At 42.4% G+C, this 12,019-nt stretch overlaps 1 pseudogene; it reads right to left on the bottom strand.

Moving 5' to 3' along the window:
* Positions 1-1,602: 1,602 nt before the first annotated feature.
* On the bottom strand, positions 1,603-11,677 carry LOC141345272 (extracellular calcium-sensing receptor-like; annotated as a pseudogene).
* Between the last annotated feature and the right edge of the window lie 342 nt (positions 11,678-12,019).

Here is a 12,019-nt window from a genome sequence, read left to right as displayed (position 1 = left end):
TTGCGACTCAAGCAACATCGCAATGTCCCCTCTGGTCCTCTCTGAATCATCCAGCTCCCTTGGGACTGGATGCCATGGTACAGATGTGGCCGAGGCTGTACACCTTTGCTCTGCTCCTGGGAGTTCTGGAGAGAGTGCGCCGAGACAGGGTTTGACTTCTTTTAGTGGCCCCATACTGGCCGGGTGGTTCTCGGACCTGATTTCCCTCCTCGACGGCTCTCCTTAGGAGATTCCTGTCAGGAGGGATCTCCTTTCACAGGCAGGGGGCTCCCTGTTGCTAATTAACAATTTGCAATACAAATATTAGCTGCTCGCACAGATTAAAATATACTTTGAGTGTATTTTCATAACTTTTTTTTGTAAACAACATTCACCTTTACATTATACACCATTTCTTAATAAAATAATAATAATAAAAAATAAATAAAACAATTATAAATTATTATTATTATAACTAATACAGTATATAAATTAAAGATAGATAAAACCCAGCAAAGGCATTTAAAATCCAAAGAATGAAGGCAGATTATCTGAAAGAAAAAAAATCTAGGTGAATGTAATACCACAGTTCACCACTAGATGCCTGTTTAGTGTTATATAAAAATGGGGTTGTGCAATCCCTGGTTGTTGCAGAGAAAAGTGTTTTTTATAAATAATATAATACATATTTTAATTAGGTTTTGCATTGAATATATATTTATTCATGATCAAAGGCTACTTTGTCAAAGTTTAGAACAAAATGTTCACAGATTTGTAATCAAAGCCCTTCAAATGAACATAAACATGCCAATTGTTAATGTTTAGATATTATGCTATCTTAAACACTGTTGATTTTTGTTTGTTAGTAAACACATATTATGCACATTATGCACATTAGAGACAAAAATAGAATATGAATATGAAATTTGAATATGAAGAATATGAATTTTAATTATAAAACAAATAACCAGCTATATAATTTATATAGCTGTTAGAAATACAAAAAATGATTTAAATTTCCATTATTTGTTAACTGCAAAAAGTCAATGTCATTTTTTATTAGAAAGTACATAATGCAGGTCCAGAACATGGCTGTGATGGAGATGGTCACTGAGAGTCCACTGTGTCTAGTGCTGACCCGGCCTACACTGCAGAGCCTGCCACAGCCTGTAGAGAGCAGAACTAATGGGTCAGACAACTGTGAATGTAGTGCTAGTATTGTGTAGCTATAATTTTACATGATATGGCATCAGAATCCACCAGTTCAACAGACAGATGTTTATTTTTGCTGTCAGTCCAGGTAGTAATAATGAACAGTTTCCAGTAATTATAAAAAGCTATCCTTAGTGCCCGAAATCACATACCAGTGTTTCCCAACCACTGTACCCCGGCACACTATTGTGTGACAGGCTGTCGGGTGTACAGTTGAAAATTATTAAAAAAAAAAATCCTCTATTATCATCTCTATTATGATTTTTTACTTATCAAAACTGTGATGCGGCAGAAGAAAGATTGGGAAACACTGGCATAGACTGTGCAGTTTTACAGTTTACTGATTTTTTTTTCTCCCAATCTGGGTTACTTATATGTTGCTTTATACAGCTATACTGTTCAATTACATGTTTATTTGTGGGTTTGAAGTGTTTTAGGTGAAGATTTCCCCATCATTTGTTGCTTTGTGTTCTTCTCAGATTTTAGTAAAATTATGTAACATTTTGGAGCAAATATGCAAAAGAGTAAACCAAAACTTGAAGCTAAAATAGCAAATATCTCCACAGCTACAATAAATTTTCCAGGAGAACTGACATAAGCTGGGATAAATGTAAGCCAGACAGCACAGAATATCAGCATACTGAATGTGATGAATTTAGCTTCATTGAAGTTGTCAGGGAGCTTTCGAGCAAGAAAAGCTAAAACAAAACACAAAATTGATAGCAAGCCAGTATAACCCAGAACAGCCTAGAAACCAAGAGCTGAACCTAAGTTACATTCTAGGATGATCTTTTCTCTGTAATAGCTCAAATTCATATATGGGAACGGAGGGGATATTGTTAACCAAAGCACACATATGAACACCTGTATTAATGTTAAGGAAACAACACTGAGTCTCTGTTGAAGAGGCCCAAACCATTTCATGACATTACTTCCTGGAAGTGTAGCCTTAAAAGCCATTAAAACTACTATAGTTTTCCCAAGAATGCAGGAGATAGAGAGGACAAAAGTGATCCCAAATGCTGTGTGACGCAAAATACAGGACCACTCAGTGGGTTGACCAATGAAAGTAAGTGAGCAGAGAAAACACAAAGTCAATGAGAAGAGCAACAGGAAGCTCAGCTCTGAGTTGTTGGCTCTGACAATAGGTGTTTCTTTATGAAAATAAAACAGAAAAGATACAATTGTTGTTAGTAGCACCCCAATGAAGGAGAAAATACACAGCACCACCCCCATGATTTCTGTATAGGAAAGGAATTCAACCACTTTTAATACACATTTTTCTTTGCTTTCATTCGACCAGTACTCCAAATCACAAGGAAAGCAGTCACTAGAATCTGTGAAGGAATTTCAAGAAAACATTACTGAATGAAAAGTGCATGATGAAATCACTTGATCAATGATAATTAGTCAGCGTATATTTTTACCTGTGCCATTACTAATTTCTCCTTCTGCACATGGAATACAGTTATAACAGCAGACAGGTCGTCCTTTTTGCACAGCCTTCCTAGTTCCAGGGGGGCAGCTCACACTGCACACTGACACAGGCAACTACAAGAAAATAAGTTGGCATATAAATATAATGTTGTCATATGATGTCATGAAAAAAAAATTCTCTGTGATTTCAATATATTTTTCACTCTGGTTATTGGATATTTCACATGCCCTCAATATTGTGCTAGTATATAATAATAATAATAATAATAATAATAATAATAATAATAATAATAATAATAATAATAATAATACATTTTATTTAAAGGCACCTTTCATGGCACTCAAGGACACCTTACAATCAAAAATAAAACTACATTGGTTAAAAAAACAAGCAAAAACAATACAACCGACAAAATAAAAATCACATAAAAGCCTGCCTAAACAAACATGTTTTTAGACGCGATTTAAAGACTGGGAGACTTGGACTTGGATTGCGAACCTCAGCAGGAAGTACGTTCCATAAAAAAGGTGCCGCATAACCAAAAGCTCGTGACCCCATAGAAGCTGTCCGTGTACGTGGAAGCACAAGAGTAACTGCCGAAGCAGACCGTAAGTTACGTGATGGAGTATGTACATGGAGGAGATCCAGAAGATATGGGGGTGCCAAGTTGTTGAGTGCTTTATAGGTTAAAAGTAATATTTTAAAATTTACACGGAATTTAACTGGGAGCCAATGCAAATCCTGCAAGACAGGAGTAATATGTTGAGAAATGGAAGTTTTGGATATAACCCGAGCAGCGGCATTTTGTACCAACTGTAATTTATGGAGTGCTTTAGAAGGAAGCCCGTAAAATAAAGCATTACAGTAATCAATCCTTGATGTTACTAGAGCATGCACAAGAGTAGCTGTGCTCTTCGTTGAAAGAACGGGACGTAGACGATTGATATTCCTAATATGAAAGAATGCAGAACGGGTAACACTATTAACATGAGCTTCAAAAGACAATGTTTGATCAAAAATGACTCCCAAACTTTTAACCTGGTTGGACAATGGAACGTTAAAATTATCAATTAAAACAGATGAAATGTTTGACTTACCTAATAAAGTTTTTGTACCAACAAGAAGAATTTCTGTTTTACTATTATTCAGTTTGAGAAAATTACTTGAAAACCAAACTTTTAATTCTTCGAGGCACTCAACAAGAGCAGAAGGGAGGAACGTTGAAGAAGGTTTAGAGGAAAAATAAAGTTGGATATCATCTGCGTAACAATGGAATTGAATACCATGTTTCCTAAAGATGGTGCCTATTGGAAGAAGATAAATAAGAAACAAAAGAGGTCCCAGAACAGAGCCCTGTGGAACACCAGTGACAACTGGAGAAGTGGTTGATTGAAACTATTTAAGTTGTACAAATTGTGTCCGGTCTGTAAGATAAGAACGAAACCAAGAGAGGACTGTACCAGTAATTCCAATAGATTCCAATCTGTTTAATAATATAGTGTGTGATACAGTATCAAATGCTGCGCTAAGATCGAGAAGTATAAGAATTGATAAAAGTCCAGAATCGGCAGCTAATAATAAATCATTTGATATTTTTACAAGTGCGGTCTCAACACTGTGCTGAGAACGAAATCCAGATTGGAACTGTTCAAATAAACTATTACTGGAAAGATGATCACGAAGCTGGGAAGCCACAATCTTTTCAAGGATTTTAGACAAAAACGGCAAATTGGAAATTGGATGATAGTTGTCAAAATTACTTGAGTCAAGCCCTGGTTTCTTAAGAATAGGGGTTATCACTGCAGTTTTAAAACCAGTAGGAACAATACCAGAAAAAAGTGAAGCATGCATGATGTCTGTGATTACAGAAGAGAGAAAAGGTAAGCCAACTTTAACCCAATGTGTTGGTAATGGGTCTAATTGACACGTGACAGATTTAGATTTTTGTACAATATAACATACTTCTTCTACAGTAGGTAATTTAAAGGTAGAAAAGGTAGAACCACAAGATAAAGATAGCACTTGACCAAGGGGAATGTTAGAATCAGAGTTAGGTAAAACCATTTGCTGATGAATTAATTCAATTTTCTTATTAAAAAAGAGCATAAATTCTTCACACAATTCAATAGAGTAAGTATGAGAATTTGAAAACTCAGTTGGCTTTAAAATAGTGTTAATCAAAGAGAAAAGTGATTTTGTGTTTCCCGCATCAGATCCTATTAGACCCGCATAATAATTCATTTTTGCAGTGGAAAGTGCAGACTTGTAAATTTTCGTATGGTCAGCATACAAATCTTTATGAACCACGAGTCCAGTCTTAGCACATAATCGCTCCAAACGACGACCCTTGACTTTTAGATGACGAAGTTCAGATGTGTACCAGGGTGCAGAGTTAACAAACGAAACATTCCTGGTTTTCAATGGAGCACATACATCAAGGATCATTTGCAAATGATCATTGTAATGCTTGACTAGATCATCAAGAGTCCAAGGATAGTTAATACATGGAAGTGCAGAAAAACATTCTGAGAGCACTGAGACATCAATGTTCTTTGTATTGCGAAAAGTAATAGTACGGCTCAGATTAGACTTGAACATGGATAAAACAACATTAAAAGACACCAACATGTGATCAGAGAGTGACAAATCGGAAATAATAAAATTATCTGGAATCACACCTGAACAGCAGACCAAATCCAAAGTATGACCTTTTGAATGAGTAGGCACCTTAATGAATTGCTGCAATCCAAAACTATCCAAACATGATAAAAACTCCTTTGAACATGAACTTTCTGCATCGTCCACATGGATATTAAAGTCACCAACCAAAACCACATTAGGGGACAAGGAGCAGAGAGAAGTTAAAAATGTAGAAAATTCCTGAAAGAATACAGGATTGGCCTTTGGAGGCCTGTATACCACAGCAAGAATAGTTGGAACAACACCTTTAATTCGCAAAGCAACTGATTCAAATGATGTGCATTCTATATCAGGAACAGTTGTAACTTTCCATTTCTCCTTATGTAATATTGCAAGCCCCCCGCCCCGTCCAACATGTCGTGGTTTGCTAGTAAAAACATATCCAGGAGGAATAGAATGGCTTAAATGAAAAAAGTCATTACTTTGTTGCCAGGTCTCCGTTAAGCAAAGGAAATCAAACTTACGATCAGTCAGCAGGTCATACACAAAAGGCCCTTTGTTGGACAATGATCGAATATTCCACAATCCAAATAAAAGATCGTTCTTACTGGTGTTTATAGTAGTCGCCTTAGTTAGCTTTGCTAACAGACTGGAATCCACAGTACGAGTATGTTTCCTTCGAGGACGAGGATTCGAAGACCAAAAGGATGGAACTGAACTCGTAGAGTCAATTTGAAAGCTCCGGCGCGATCCACGGTGGACATATTTACGGCGAGGTATATAAACAATATCCTGATGTAAGTACAAGGCAGGTGGAGGTTGGCCGCAATGAATACATAGCTGCAACAATTCCGCTGCCGAGTATTGATAGAGAGAAGACACAGGTCGAAGAATTGAAGAAAGGATAATCCCCACAGCTGCAAGCCACAAAAGTATCTTCACGATCACCATAGCCGCGGCTGGGAAGAAATCCGACTAGTTGACGACTTCCAGACAGGTACGATCCAACAACGTCCGTGCAATGTCGCGTGCAGTCTCCAGATACCAGCGAAAATCTCGTCCAACATACAAATTTGTATAAAGTGAAATAGTTTAAAATCGAATCTAAAAATAGTTTAAAAACTAATCTAAAATCTTCCTTCCTCAGAGCAGCGGCTGCTAATAGCGCCAGCGTTCGCCCCGGAAGCTATTCAATATACAATATATATTCAATATACGTACCTGTCCACTGTTCCCTGCCCATAGAACGTGTTCCTTATTGCAGGGCCGTGCAGAGACCTTTAAAGGGGCAGGTGCTCAAAGTATAAAAAGGGCACCTGGAACAAGGCATTTAAGAGCCCCTTGGGTCCATCACCTCATTGTAGGCATCCAGTTACTTACGTAATAAGTAACAATGTCATTAATAAGTCAAATAATGCATTATTCAAAGTTTTAATTGCATTTATGTTTAGTTCAGGACTCAAACAATAGAATTAGTAATATTTTTATCACTATAAAAGGGGCACTCTAAATAGGGCTGTGCTCAAAACATCAGTACAGCAATACTGTACTGTATATTGTGACACATTCCTTGCTGATATACGTATCATTACAGAGGCTTCTAGCAGCCAATGCTGTGAAGCAGTTCTGAGAAAGAAATGGAACATAAAAGACCATTTTGATGTTTAAAAGATTGAAAAATATTTTCTTTGGATCTTTTAATTTTGATTAGAAATTGTTGTGTATTAAATTGTCAAACCTAAAGATTTTCTTCTCTCTGTTTAACACAATAATAAAGAACAGCTGTTATAAAATAAACTCTGTGTGGTCACTATTGAAAATATCTGTGGCCCCTGATGTATTGTATTGTAAGATTGTAGACGGTATAATATTAAGGCATAAAATGGCATGATTTATAATTCAGATACAGGTTCACAGAAAAACGAAATATATTTTACAATGGAATGTCAGCCTTTACACCATTAAAAGGGATAAATGGAGTTTATAATTTATTATATTTTATTTAAAACATAAATAGTACTGTCTTAATTGTTTAGATTTTTAGAAGGCACATTAACATCTTTCACATTTACAACTCTATGTGTTTGCTGCATAAAAACTAGGTCGATAATTGCAATAATTTGACCATAAAGAGCTGAAAAATGTGGAAATAAAAATTCATTCTCTGTCACAAGGGGGCGCTTTAGGAGCGCTGAAATACTACGGTTTCCATAGGAACGGCTGAACACAAAGCAGCAGCATTAACGCAGTTTTATCAGACGTGAAATGAAAATGCAAACGACACGTTGTCATGATCGGGGCTGTGGGGTTTCCCTCAGCCTCCTGAGGTCACTATTCACACTGCACTTCTAATAGCATTCACCTGTCCTTGTCGTTAACACTGATTCACTCACAGCTGTTCACCATTTGGACTTCTGTATAAGAACTCTCATTTCTCACTCTGCATTCATGTCTGCATTGTCTTGTCTCCTGTTTGTTATGTGTTCCGTGATTTCCTGGCTTTTGAATCTTGTTCTTGGTTTTGTTATTTTCTGTTCAAGTTATTAGTTTTGTGCCGTGTTGGCCTTTTGTTTGTTGATTTGTGTTTATTTATATTAAAATTCATCTTTCCCTGCAATTGGACCCAGACCCTTATTCCGACCGTGACAGAATGCAGCCAGCAAAGATGGGTCCAGCGGGGAGGATTTTTTTTGAGGAGGCGGCGGACGCACGTTTGGGGGCGGCGACCACCAGCTCTGTTCCTGACACTGCAGGGATGTCTTTTGAGGCGGCGTCGGCCGCTAGGTTTGAGTTCATCTACGCCTGCTTAGCGGCGATGGACGCCCGCAGCGCCGAGGCTGCACGGAAGCGCCCTTGCTTTGCGGGGGGAGTGGAGACGCTCTTTCACGAGGAGGTGGCGACGACCGCTCTCGCTGTTCCTGACGCGGCGGTGACCGCTCTCGCTGTTCCTGACGCGGCGGTGACCGCTCACTCTGTGCCTGACGCGGCGGTGACCGCTCTCGCTGTGCCTGACGCGGCGGTGACCGCTCTCGCTGTTCCTGACGCGGCGGTGACCGCTCACTCTGTGCCTGACGCGGCGGTGACCGCTCTCGCTGTGCCTGACGCGGCGGTGACCGCTCTCGCTGTTCCTGACGCGGCGGTGACCGCTCACTCTGTGCCTGACGTGGCGGTGACCGCTCTCACTGTTCCTGACGCGGCGGTGACCGCTCACTCTGTGCCTGACGCGGCGGTGACGGCTCTCGCTGTTCCTGACGCGGCGGTGACCGCTCTCGCTGTTCCTGACGCGGCGGTGACCGCTCTCGCTGTTCCTGACGCGGCGGTGACCGCTCACTCTGTGCCTGACGCGGCGGTGATCGCTCTCGCTGTTCCTGACGCGGCGGTGACCGCTCTCGCTGTTCCTGACGCGGCAGTGACCGCTCTCGCTGTTCCTGACGCGGCGGTGACCGCTCACTCTGTTCCTGACGCGGCGGTGACCGCTCTCGCTGTTCCTGACGCGGCGGTGACCGCTCTCGCTGTTCCTGACGCGGCGGTGACCGCTCTCGCTGTTCCTGACGCGGCGGTGACCGCTCACTCTCTGCCTGACGCGGCGGTGACCGCTCTCGCTGTTCCTGACGCGGCGGTGACCGCTCTCGCTGTTCCTGACGCGGCGGTGACCGCTCTCGCTGTTCCTGACGCGGCGGTGACCGCTCTCGCTGTTCCTGATGCGCCGGTCACCGCTCTCGCTGTTCCAGATGCGCCGGTGACCGCTCACTCTGTGCCTGACGCGGCGGTGACCGCTCTCGCTGTTCCTGACGCGGCGGTGACCGCTCTCGCTGTTCCTGACGCGGCGGTGACCGCTCACTCTGTGCCTGACGCGGCGGTGACCGCTCTCGCTGTTCCTGACGCGGCGGTGACCGCTCACTCTGTGCCTGACGCGGCGGTGACCGCTCTCGCTGTGCCTGACGCGGCGGTGACCGCTCTCGCTGTTCCTGACGTGGCGGTGACCGCTCACTCTGTGCCTGACGCGGCGGTGACAGCTCTCGCTGTTCCTGACGCGGCGGTGACCGCTCACTCTGTGCCTGACGCGGCGGTGACGGCTCTCGCTGTTCCTGACGCGGCGGTGACCGCTCTCGCTGTTCCTGACGCGGCGGTGACCGCTCTCGCTGTTCCTGACGCGGCGGTGACCGCTCACTCTGTGCCTGACGCGGCGGTGACCGCTCTCGCTGTTCCTGACGCGGCGGTGACCGCTCTCGCTGTTCCTGACGCGGCGGTGACCGCTCTCGCTGTTCCTGACGCGGCGGTGACCGCTCTCGCTGTTCCTGACGCGGCGGTGACCGCTCACTCTGTGCCTGACGCGGCGGTGACCGCTCTCGCTGTTCCTGATGCGCCGGTGACCGCTCTCGCTGTTCCAGATGCGCCGGTGACCGCTCACTCCGTGCCTAACACGGCGGCGTCCGCTGAGGCTCCGCTGGTGACAAGGCCGGCTTGCGTGACTCCGCTGCACGGCCCTGGCCCGCCATCCCTCCCCCTGACTTGCCTTCCTCCGTACCTCCTCCCTCCAGACTTTGGGAACGTCTGGAAGCCGTTCCGTAGGGAGGGGGTACTGTCATGATCGGGGCTGTGGGGTTTCCCTCAGCCTCCTGAGGTCACTATTCACACTGCACTTCTAATAGCATTCACCTGTCCTTGTCGTTAACACTGATTCACTCACAGCTGTTCACCATTTGGACTTTTGTATAAGAACTCTCATTTCTCACTCTGCATTCATGTCTGCATTGTCTTGTCTCCTGTTTGTTATGTGTTCCGTGATTTCCTGGCTTTTGAATCTTGTTCTTGGTTTTGTTATTTTCTGTTCAAGTTATTAGTTTTGTGCCGTGTTGGCCTTTTGTTTGTTGATTTGTGTTTATTTATATTAAAATTCATCTTTCCCTGCAATTGGACCCAGACCCTTATTCCGACCGTGACACACGTTTCTGAGGACAATCAGTTCCCTTCAGATTCATTCATTTAAAGACATCAGTGCTGTGTTTTGACTTTGAAACGTGCAGCGTGCATATTTATTCAATGACATCATTGCCTTTTGAAGTTTAATCCAGCCCTATCGCGATTCTCCTCTTTCCGTCCCCAAATGTAAGACCTCCTAAATTATAATTAAGTCTTTTCTTATACTAATTAATATATATAAAACTTTTTATGGCCTTAAATTTGACACAACCTAATTGAGGAGTTTTTAAGGACCTGCAGGAGCCCTCTCCTTTACCATAGATTTACGATTTTTTTTTTTTTTTTTCTTTGCACAAACTATAAAAAAGTATAAATACTCGTGCATAATCTCTTTCCTTCACGTCATTCTTATGATAATAAGTAACCTTAAATCTGGTGAAAACACCACTTACCAGCAGCCACGAACATGTCTATCCTTGGCCTTATAAACATGATCGGATCATCCTGAACTTCCGGGTGGGGTCGTCACGTGACGAGGGTCATTCTATTACAGCTAAAACATTATTAATTAATTTTACTAAAAGTTCGATTGGGCAGGCTGTCTAGAATTCGATATTTTTATAAATATTTTATTTTTATATTATTAAATTAAAAAACAAATCTTAACAAAAGGGCACTTTGATCACTAGGAGCCAAAAGGGCAGGTGCTCAAGCACCCTCCGCCCCCCCCTCTGCACGTGCCTGCCTTATTGACTTGAAGACGTTGCTCTGAAGGCAGTGAGCTGTCATAGAAGCCCACACGCTTAAAGTGCAGACCTTCATTCCCAGCAAGCTGCCAATTCACCAGGTCATATCTCGCCACTGGATTACCACTTGTATCAAAAAAGATTTCTTCACCTGTTTTGACAGTGAATTTCACCCCCCCCCCCCCCCCCCCCCCCATATACTCCAGCACCTGAGAGGATTGATTCATTATTTTTATTTTAATGATTTCCTTTATGATTTTATGAATGTTATTTTATGTGCTCTGAATACCTTCTGTGGTGTGGGTTGTTCTCTGTTGCTGCTGTTGGTGAAGAATTTGAAGTCTTTTAATATATTATGTAGGGTATGTGCAATAGCATACACTGCAGTGTACACTTTATTTGTTATCCGTAGCTCTGACACATCAGTATATTCATTTTGCAGCTCTGCAAGTTTCTCTGAGCCAGTACAGCCCCCACTGCCACTGGACCTGAAAGAGCACTGAAAAGCTGTTTCCCAAAATTCTTTTATCAGTTCATTGTTTGGTTCCTGATCAGGATGCACATTCACTAGGAACTGTTGCAGATCCACAAGATTGGCATTTGCTATAGCAAAACCCATAGCTCCAGAAAGAAAACTGTATTCCTTTGTTTCTGTAAGAGTTCGAGATGTGATCCAGGATTCACTACCAACCCATTGCAGCCATGTGATGTTGTGTTGTGCAATTACAGATCTGGCCATTAAAAATGCGTCTATTTTCACGCGGCAGCCTGCAATTCGGCACGCGTGAGCACGCGTCCTGCCGCAGCGGCTTTTTTAGATTTTTTTACAACATTGTTGCACTTCATATAATATCCACCAGGTGGCGCAAGGAACAACATTCTGTAGCCAAACACCATGGCCAGCTCTAGTGGGCGTTGGTCACAAATACCAGTACAATAGTTCAATGATTCCTCTTTCCTGAAATTATGGTTCAAACCAATAGCAAAAAGATAGCCTATTCATAAGCAGGTGCAGTTGTATTGTTATTTTGTTTTCTTTCTTTGTTTTCCTGACGAACATTTATTAGACTGCATCGGAAAC

Source organism: Garra rufa, chromosome 11 (genome assembly GCF_049309525.1).
Source record: "Garra rufa chromosome 11, GarRuf1.0, whole genome shotgun sequence".
Lineage (NCBI taxonomy): Eukaryota > Metazoa > Chordata > Actinopteri > Cypriniformes > Cyprinidae > Garra > Garra rufa.
This window is presented reverse-complemented; position numbering and strand designations above follow the sequence as displayed.